Genomic DNA, 10,757 nt, shown 5'->3' on the forward strand with positions numbered 1-10,757 from the left:
TTTGGAAGGTCTCGGCAGAGTGTGCCAGTTGAGGCTTCCTAACGCTGTTCGTGTGCTCGGGTGACCTGAGCCCGGAGGGTGGTCAGTGGCGCTGCCCAAGTGTTATCCAACTGGCCGACAGCACAGACACACCCAAGCATCAGGCCCATGGATGCTTCTCCGGCCGCTGTGGACGTCGAGAGGGATTCCCCAGATGGGGGTCATCTTTTTCCGAAGGGCTTTAGGTACAGAAGAGGCGGTAGCCCGTCTACAGGGGAAAGCTTCAGTCCGGTGAGGAAACGCATGGACCCTGAGACTAAAACACCTTTTTGTCCGTGAGATGGGGAAGCCACACGCCGTCCGCTTGCCAAGCCTCTGGTCGTCCCTTAGGGCAGTGGTCCCCAACCTTTTTTGGGCCATGGACCGGTTTAATGTCAGAGAATATTTTTACGGACCGGCCTTTATGGTGGGACGGATAAATGTATCACGTGACCGAGACAAGCATCAAGAGTGAGTCTTAGACGATGTAACAGAGGGAATCCGGTCATTTTAAAAAAATAAAACATCGTTCAGACTTAAATATAAATAAAACGGAAATAATATATAAGTTATTTATTCTTTTTCTGCGGACTGGTACCAAATGGCCCACGGACTGGTACTGGTCTGCGGTCCGGGGGTTGGGGGACCACTGGCTTTGGGAACAGAAACCGTCTGGGAGCCGTGTGCACGGGCTTCCCGGGGTTGTGCCCTGAGAAAGCGAGACGAGCGACAGGGGTGCGTCTGTGGCTTTATTCATCTCCCCACTGCTGCCCATGAACGCTCTCACTCTGTCCGCAAGTCAGTGGTTTCACGCAGGCACGGTCGTTAGGAGTAAGCACTTTAGAATTATTGGTAGGACGGGTTGCTACTTGGCCTGAACCAGAGCTGCGTGTGCGTGTGTGTGTGTGTGTGAGTGTGTGTGCGTGTGCGTGTGCGTATGTGTGTTAGAAAAGCATTACACTTTTAGAGTTGTTTAAGCAGAATGAACATCTTCATAATGTTGTCTCTCTGGTCAATGCAGTTCATTTTCTTTGCATTCTAGGAGTATGAGATGTGAAGATGGGTTGACAAAAACCGAAGAAAACCCGAACACATAAAACTAAAAACCTCAGTGTTGGATGTCAGGCACTAACACCAGCCCAATCAGAAATGGTGGGTCATAATGATAGTCTCTGGAATCCACTCCACCTTTCTGTGTCTTAGTCCTTGACTGTCTAATGCGCACTTCCTGGGGGTCCTGACATTCTCCCGTGCCGTGGTCTTTCTCTGGGTGGAACAGAGGGTTTGGTCAGGAGATGGACAGATCGGGGTCACGTCTACACACAGGCGCTCTTTCCCTTACAGCGTTTTGTGGGTCTGGTAGCTTTCAGACTGGGAGTGAGAAACTGATACTTCACACTGGTAGAGCGTCGGCCTGGCGTGTGGGGGACCCAGGTTCGATTCCCGGCCAGGGCACATAGGAGAAGCGCCCATTTGCTCCTCCACCCAGGTCAGATGTGTCGTTCAGTGAGTGCAGCTATTCACGAATACCTTGGCACATCTCCTAAAGTTTTGGAACTTTGGTTTCTTTCCGTGTAAAACTGGCTATTTTAATTTCTAAAGGGTGTGTGTATGTGTGTGTGTGTGTGTACAATGAGAAAATGGTTAAGGTTAAGAGACATGACCAGTGTAGACTACCCTGTCATCCAACGCACAGGTGGGCAATGCGTGTGCAGGCTCTACCCCTCTGCGCCCTTCCCCTCTGGTCCTCCCGGGTCCTGCCTCCCCGCCCAGCAGTTCCCACCGTCTAGGAGGGAGAGGTCGTTCTCCCCTCCACCCGTTCGCCCCACTGGTCCATCCTCGGCGTTGTGAGAGCAGGAACTGTCGTGCGCTCTGTGGCAGCGCCTCGAACCACGTCTAGTACACCGTTCCAAATACGTAGTTCCAAAATACTTGTTGAAGGAAGGAATGTGTCTGTGAGGAGACTGTCTTTCCCCCTGCACGTCCGGCTCTGCTGGGAGGCAGCGGCTCTGACCCCCCCCCTCCCGGGTCCTGAACTCACGGGCTGTAGGAGAATGTTCCCGGAAGGAGGGCATTGAGAGAACAGCGGGATTCCGTAGGAAGGCGTCCAACCTGCCCGGGAGACGCCACCTGCTCAGTGACCTGCGGGCCGAGTGGCCGCTAGAGGGCAGCAGTGGGCTCTGCCGTGCTGCGGTGACCAGAGCCCCACTCAGAGGAGGGCCAGGCGCTGCCTGGGGCAGAGCGTGGGAGGAGAGCGTGGGAGCTCCCTGGGACCGGAGGCAGAGAGACACGCAGAATACTGAGATCTTTGTTTCCTTCTCTGCACTCATCTGCATATCTTTTGCAGGGGAAATCCATGGCCTTCGAGTGAAAATAAAGTTATTTTTTTTAAGTATAGAAAAAAATAATAAGCAAAAAAGAAGGCAATTTTCTGAAGGTTCATAGTGGAGTCAGTGGGTGGGCCACTGGTCAGAATATCCCGAGATGTCAGTGTGACATGTGAATTTCTCTGACTCTCGCCTCTGAATGAGCCCGGGGCCTGGGAATCGGCATTGATACAGCCGGCTTCCAGGTGGCTCCGGTGACTCAGGGCTGAGAGGACCAGCCCTCCCGACGAGTCGTGCCCCAACTGTTGACCCCAAAGCCCCGGTGCCGGTATCTTTGCTTTTTTATTTCTGTATTTATAAATCATATACATGAACGACCACTCTAATGCACCCTGTACACTATAAAGCATTCACAAAAATGAGAACGTTTAAAAAGGTCGGAAAACCCAGACGTTAACGCTCCCGGGTGAGGCTGCCATGCGCACTCTGGGTGAGAAGGTGAGGCTGGCTCAGGACGCGCCTGCAACGGCAGCTCCCAGGGGAGTCCGTCTCCTCGCTGGCCCAGCGCCGGCTTAGAACTCAGGTCATCGGCCTCTCCGGAGAACGAACGTGGTGAGTAGGTGTTTGAAGAACCAATTAACGTTGGGGTCTTAACGCGTATACCATATTGACAATGCTCTGTGACTGATCGTGTGACGGAAACCACTGCTGGTGTGATTAGTACTGAGAAGGCGCTCAACCTCTGCCGGGTGGCAACACAGCGGCAGAGCTGCCGGGGGCCGGGCTTTGGGGGGGCGCGGGGGCCGGGCTTTGGGGGGCGCGGTAAGCCTCCTCGCTGCTGCGTAGGGGCCCAGAGCTGAGGAGCCTGCCTTTTCTTTTTCCTTCCTTCCCCTCCCCTCCCCTCCCCTCCCCTCCCCTCCCCTCCCCTCTCCTCCCCTCCCTTCCCCTCCCCTTCCTTCTCTTTTCTCTTTTCTTCTCATCTCTTCTTTTCTTCTTTTTTGACACTGAAGATTCTAGAAATCTGCCTCTTCATTCTGCCTTCTTCCACACGAAGACAATAAAATTACTAATGTCGAGTGCTGGGATGAAGCCCCAAAAGTCTAAATTCAGGACCGATTCCAAAGAACTGACACATAGGCTTATCTAAAGTTATTAGAGCTTTAATGGGAGGAACTTACTCGCAGGGGCACGGCAGCTGCTCTGGTGGTGGGGGAATAAAACCCACACCCTCCCAGAACGGGGTCCCTTTCTATAAAGGGGTTAATAACATAAAGGGGGTTAATAGCAAAACCATGTGGTGGGCAGTTACATAGACCACCAGAAAGAACAACGCATTTCTAAGTTAAAAGACAACCTCAGGCCCTTATCACACTCCGTACATTCATGACCCTCCCTCCTGGGACCTGGTGTGGGTCTTCCAGCAGCAGTAGTCCCGCTTTCTGAGCTGTCAGCCCAGCGGGAGGCTGCAGAGTCACAGAGAGCCCAGTGCTGAGAGCACTACGTTTCCCAGAAGCCTCTGCTACGGGAGCCGACTGCACCTCCCTACATGGGCAAGCTCTAGGAGTCTGGAGGCTTTGCTACAATTAAATAATGGTAGGGATTGATTCAAGACTCTTTGAGTTTGCAAACTCGAAACACAGCAAATATAAACTAAAAGCACCCAGAAGTGGTTCCAAAGAAGAAAGAGAAGTTAAGAGCTCTTATAGCAAACAGCACTTTCTTCAGGATCTTCAATCCTGTGTGCTTAGCCCTAGGATGGTTATCAGTTTGACGCCAGGTGGCTCAGGAGTTGCGTGCCGGGAGGTCTGGTCATGTCCCCGCAGTCCGGCTAATGAATGTCATGTGGATACGTACGTGAGTCCTCCAGGGGAAATAAATAATCAGATGGTCTGGATACCGGAGTCCTTCAGGGGGTAATTAGAGGATTACCTGGAAGTCCAATTGTACACCGGGGCATTGACGCAGGCTTGCAGAGTTAAAGAAAATAAAAGTTTAAGTTTCCAAGCTCGTTAGAAGAATGGGGCCGTCCCTCATGCCTTGACCGTCACAATGTTAAGAGTTACAGCGGCCCCATGACAGTGACTCCATCTGATACATTCTCTACCCTCCCTCGTCCCGCTTCTGTGTGCCTCAAGTAAACGGAAGTGGTGGGAAATAAACACACAGGGGCGAGCAACCGGGGCGACTGCGCGGGCGGCTGTATCTCTATAAGATGATACAAGAACACCACCTTGGACTGTGATGCTGTCACTGAACAGAAAGGTTCCATCCACCTGGCGCTAGAGCAGCCCAACACTGGCCACGGAGAAGGCCGGCGGACACAGACGCGCTGCTTCTCCGATGATGGCTCGAGCTCCCGCGGGAGTGGGGGTCATGGACTGCAGGGCACGATCAGAAGACGCGGAGGGTCGGGGGTTTCGGGGTGGAGCGGGGAGTGACCGGTCAGAGCGAGGTAAGGGTCATGAGTCCTTTCTTCAGGACTTGAGGACAGCCCTGAGGTCTCTCCCTGTGGCCTTGTGCCCGGTCTCACGGGAGACTAGCCACCTGAGGGTTCAGGCGCTAAAACATAATTTAGTGAAAGATGTTATTTTTAGCCTCCCAGAGGTGCAGAGACCTTGGGATCCTCAGCCAGGTCTGGGCTGCCTCGGGGCTGATTATCAGAGAGAAAGGCTAGGTCTCAGAGAGAGAGAGAGAGAGGGAGAGAGAGAGAGAGAGGATTCCTAGAGCTAGGATTGAAAGCTAAATTTAATCAAAATCATAAGCTCCCTGGGTGTCAATATTTTCTTTTTCTTTTTCTTTCTTTTTTTTTTTTTTTTCATTTTTCCGAAGCTGGAAACGGGGAAGCAGTCAGACAGACTCCCGCATGTGCCCCACCGGGATCCACCCGGCACGCCCACCAGGGGGCGATGCTCTGTTCATCTGGGGCGTGGCTCTGTTGCAACCAGAGCCATTCTAGCACCTGAGGCAGAGGCCACAGAGCCATCCCCAGCGCCCGGGCCAACTTTGCTCCAATGGAGCCTTGGCTGCGGGAGGCGAAGAGAGAGACCGAGAGGAAGGAGGGGGGGAGGGGGGGAGAAGCAGATGGGCGCCTCTCCTATGTGCCCTGGCCGGGAATCGAACCCGGGACTCCTGCACGCCAGGCCGACGCTCTACCGCTGAGCCAACCGGCCAGGGCCTGGGTGTCAATATTTTCATTGAGAGTTTTCATAATTCAGGAAAGCAAGGAGGAAAGATTTTTCTTTCTTTTTCAAGGTTCTTCAGATTAGTCCAACTGAAGAAAAATGAATAAAAATTTAATAACGTGTATGCCTCCTATATACACAGGGGAGACCCAGGAAAACTGAGTGAGGCACTCAAAGTGGCAGAAGCAGTCACCAGAAGACAAGAGAGACAAAAGGTGCTGGGGGGGGTACAATGGGGAGCGACGGGGCAGAGCACAGGGAGCAGGCGCAGGGCGGCGGCCACGGGGAGCAACCGGGCAGAGCACGGGGAGCAGGCGCAGGGCGGCGGCCACGGGGAGCGACTGGGCAGAGCACTGGGAGCAGGCGCAGGGCGGCGGCCACGGGAGCGACTGGGCAGAGCACTGGGAGCAGGCGCAGGGCGGCGGCCACGGGAGCGACCGGGCAGAGCACAGGGAGCAGGCGCAGGGCGGCGGCCACGGGAGCGACCGGGCAGAGCACGGGGAGCAGGCGCAGGGCGGCGGCCACGGGAGCGACCGGGCAGAGCACGGGGAGCAGGCGCAGGGCGGCGGCCACGGGAGCGACTGGGCAGAGCACGGGGAGCAGGCGCAGGGCGGCGGCCACGGGAGCGACCGGGCAGAGCACGGGGAGCAGGCGCAGGGCGGCGGCCACGGGAGCGACTGGGCAGAGCACGGGGAGCAGGCGCAGGGCGGCGGCCACGGGAGCGACCGGGCAGAGCACAGGGAGCGGGCTCAGGGCGGCGGCCACGGGGAGCGACCGGGGGGAGCACGGGGAGCGGGCGCAGGGCGGCGGCCACGGGAGCGACCGGGCAGAGCACGGGGAGCGGGCGCAGGGCGGCGGCCACGGGAGCGACCGGGCAGAGCACTGGGAGCGGGCGCAGGGCGGCGGCCACGGGAGCGACCGGGCAGAGCACTGGGAGCGGGCGCAGGGCGGCGGCCACGGGAGCGACCGGGCAGAGCACTGGGAGCGGCGGCCACGGGGAGCGACGGGGGGGGGGGGGGGGAGCACGGGGAGCGGGCGCAGGGCGGCGGCCACAGGGGCGACCGGGCGGAGCACGGGGAGCGGGCACAGGGCTGTTGTGCGGGTTTAATTGCTGGTCTTCTCCACTGACAGCCAGGGGCCCTGCTGCTCTAAGGGAGGCAGCCTTCCAGCCAGAAACGCTCTTCCACAGAGGGTAACGTTGACTTTGTTTACAAAGTGTCCTGCCTCTCTGCGCTTTCTTAAAATTAACCAGCCTAAAAGAATCAATCTTCAAAGGCATGTTTTGGTTTGGTAAACTCTGCTCTCCCTCAGCATGAATTAACAAACAGAATAAATAATGACATTAAAAAAGAAAGAAAGAAAGAAAATAACTGGTCCTGGGCCATTTGGCTCATGGTAGAGCATTGACCCGGCATGTGGATGTTCTGGGTTCGATTCCTGACCAGGGCACACAGGAGAAGCGCCCATCTGCTTCTCCATCTCTCCCCCTCTCACTTTTCTCTCTCTCTCTCTCTTCTCCTCCTGCAGCCATGGCTCGATTGGAGCAAGTTGGCCCTGGGTGCTGAGGATGGCTCTGTGGCTTCAGGCTCAGGTGCTAAAGAGCTCAGTTCCTGAGCAACAGAGCAACCCCCAAGATGGGCAGAGCATCGCAGCCTAGGGGGCTTGCAGGGTGGATCCCAGTGGGGGCACATGCAGGAGTCTATCTCTCTGCCTCCCCTCCTCTCACTAAATCAGTGGTTCTCAACCTTTCTAATGCCGTGACCCTGCAATACAGTTCCTCATGTTGCGGTGACCCCAAACCAAAAAATAATTTTGGTGGCTACTTCATAACTGTAATTTTGCTACAGTTATGATTCGGAATGTATTCTCATTGCTTTAGGCGACCCCTGTGTTTTGGTCGTTCAACCCCCGCCGGGGTTGCGACCCACAGGTTGAGAACCGCTGCACTAAATTAAAAAAAAAAAGTTTGGCATTTTCAGTTCTACCTAGGAAGCTTCACTTAACATAACGAGACATCTCCTCCTAGACATTTTCAGAAAACTCAGCGAGGTGTACAGCATGGTAGCTGAGAGCGTGAACGCCCACTCTCGCCACCTCGGACGATCTGGGTTCCGGTCCTGGGATTCCCATTCGCTGTTGCGAACACAGAAGGGGGGCCACGTAGCAAAGCCGACAAGCTCAGTGGCCCAGTGACCACACACGATGCTATGACCATAAATTCCTAACTGGGCAGGTCATGGTGGGTAGTCAGTCACCTTATTGCCCTAGAGATTCCTTAATAAAATGTTAATCTTTTGCTTTAAGCAAGTCCTGTCATCAAGATAACATACCCTTGGAATGCCAGTATCTTCTCCAGAGCCCTAGAAGAAGGCATAACCACCTGCTTCAGGGCTCTGTGATCCCAAAAACTCCTGTTGTTACCTCCTCGCCCACATACCATCTCTATTTACTGTAAGTGTTTAATGCTAACGACCCTGTACCCATCAACAGGCAGCAATGACCTGTCTCCTTTCATGTTACTATGTAACATCCCAGAGATCTCCCCACCTCGCTTTCACTCGCCTCCTCAACATACCACCACCGAGTTTCACGTGATCTTCCTTAGGCTTATTTCTTTGATTTTAAATGTTTTTGTTTTTTTAAAATACTAAATTGTTTTTCTCCAGAACATTCTCCCAATCTTTAGAGTTGGGGCTTCTGGGTCAGCCCTCAATTTTTTGGCTTAAAAAACACTTATAAAAGTTTTCTAGGCCCTGGCTGGTTGGCTCAGTGGTAGAGCGTTGGCCTGGCGTGCAGGGGACCCGGGTTCGATTCCCGGCCTGGGCACATAGGAGAAGCGCCCATTTGCTTCTCCACCCCCCCCCCACCCCCTTCCTCTCTGTCTCTCTCTTCCCCTCCTGCAGTCAAGGCTCCATTGGAGCAAAGATGGCCCGGGCGCTGGGGATGGCTCCTTGGCCTCTGCCCCAGGCGCTTGAGTGGCTCTGGTCACGGCAGAGCATCGCCCCCTGGTGGGCATGCCGGGTGGGTCCCGGTCGGGCGCATGCGGGAGTCTGTCTGACTGTCTCTCCCCATTTCCAGCTTAATAATAATACAAAAAAAAAAGTTTTCTATAGGTGTGGACTTGATTCTTTCATTGACACTGTGGATGGGGCCCTGGAAAGTTACAATTTTTTTTTTCTCCTAAGCCTCGCTGTCGTCGTACACAACGTGGGAAAAGCGTAGTTTCTACATCAGAGGGTCAAGTCAAACCCAGTCTGAGAGGAGAGACTTGATTCAAAGGACAATCACGACGGGAGAGCCTCCAGTCTCAGGAGCCCGCAGGTGGCTCAGACACAGCGGGGAGGGTGAGCGAGCTCAGCAGCGGTGGGCAGCTGGGCGCGCAGGGCCGCGATGGCCGCTCCGCCCGGAACTGGCTCCCTGTGCTCAGCCCGGGCCAGGGGCACCTGGCACTTCAGTGCCCTCTCAGGCTGGGGCCCGGCAGAGAGGCCCGTGCGGAGGGGAGAAGCCTCACAAAAGTGGAGACAAAGCCGTGGGTGAGAAATGGGCGACTGTGAGCGCGGGGTCAGTTGTTCCGAGGAGTACACAAAATTATCAGTGTGATAAGTTACCAAGGTTTCTGCCTATCAACAATAAACGGTTTTATTTTTATTTTCTTAATGACAAAGTTTTGACTGTAAAGTGCTTGAGGCTAGCTGTGTTTTCTTTCGAGGAGAATAACTCAGGCACGCCACCTTTCCAGTGAGCGTCTGTCTGCCATGTGCCCAGCCCAGGGCCCAGGGAGAGGTACAGACGTGGACGACATAGAGACGCGGAGCTCTGGCCAGAGGGAAAGACGGAGGTCTCGTGGGACTGACCGTGAAAAGATACAAAATGTCACGGGGCCACGGGGCGGGGTTATCCATCAGCTGCCGGAACTACCACGAAGGAGGAGCTAAACAGGATGACCCCACACTGGTGCCTTGAAGGACAGGAGCAGTCGTCTCGAACAGGAAGGAAAGAGCGGTCGCACGCAGACGGAGGAGTCCGCGCAAGGCCAGGGTGTGGAAGGATGTGCGGGGTGCCAGGACCACAGGCTGCTGCCGGGTCCTGGACTTTCGGCAGAGTGGTGGCTGCATCTGCAGAGACCAGGACGACAGGCTGCTGCCGGGTCCTGGACTTTCGGCAGAGTGGTGGCTGCGTCTGCAGAGACCAGGACGACAGGCTGCTGCCGGGTCCTGGACTTTCGGCAGAGTGGTGGCTGCGTCTGCAGAGGCCAGGACAACAGGCTGCTGCCGGGTCCTGGATTTCCGGCAGAGTGGTGGCTGCGTCTGCAGAGACCAGGAGGGCCAGAGATGGACCACGGGAGGGCAGGGCACGGCACCCTGTGCATTCAGAGCCATCATCCAGGGCGGTGGTCCCCAACCTTTTTTGGGCCACGGACCGGTTTAATGTCAGAAAATATTTTCACAGACTGGCCTTTAGGGTGGGACGGATAAATGTATCACGTGACTGAGACAAGTGTCAAGAGTGAGTCTCAGACGGATGTAACAGAAGGAATCTGATAATTTTTTAAAAAATAAAACATGGTTCAGACTTAAATATAAATAAAACGGAAATAATGTAAGTTATTTATTCTTTCTCTGCGGACCAGTACCAAATGGCCCACGGACCAGTACTGGTCCGCGGCCCGAGGGTTGGGGACCGCTGTTCCAGGGTCACTCTTGAGGTCCAGTGTCTTCCTAACGCCCAGGATGACATCCTTCGACCCCGGGATTTCGGGAGAAGCATGCCCGGAGGGCCCACGAGCCATTCCAAAGCAGACAGGCAGCAGCGGGGCAGGGGTCTGGGCGGCTGGCAAGGAACACAGCCATGGCCACCAGTCTCGGCGGGGAGGCCGTCTGGGGGAGCAGCTGGACCCACAGAGCAGGGCTCTGAAGTCGGGACGCTGACGTTCCCGGGGGCAGATCCTTGCTTTGAATACGAGTCTGTCACTGCAGTGACGGGTCAATTAAACACGAGTCTGTCACTGCAGTGACGGGTCGATAATTGTTCGTGCACATATTGGTGCATTCGACCCGCGATTAGTGAGCACTTCCTACATGCAAAACACGGTCGGTTTCCGGGATAAAACTAACGGTTCCCCTAGGGCGGCACATGACCAGGCCAGCGCTCCTCCACATGGCGTTGGCCTCTTCAGAGAGTGTCTGCATCGCTGTGGACTTCCACCTCTTCCGGCAGGTAGCAACCCCAC

This window comes from Saccopteryx leptura, chromosome 8 (assembly GCF_036850995.1).
Source record: "Saccopteryx leptura isolate mSacLep1 chromosome 8, mSacLep1_pri_phased_curated, whole genome shotgun sequence".
NCBI classification, from domain to species: domain Eukaryota; kingdom Metazoa; phylum Chordata; class Mammalia; order Chiroptera; family Emballonuridae; genus Saccopteryx; species Saccopteryx leptura.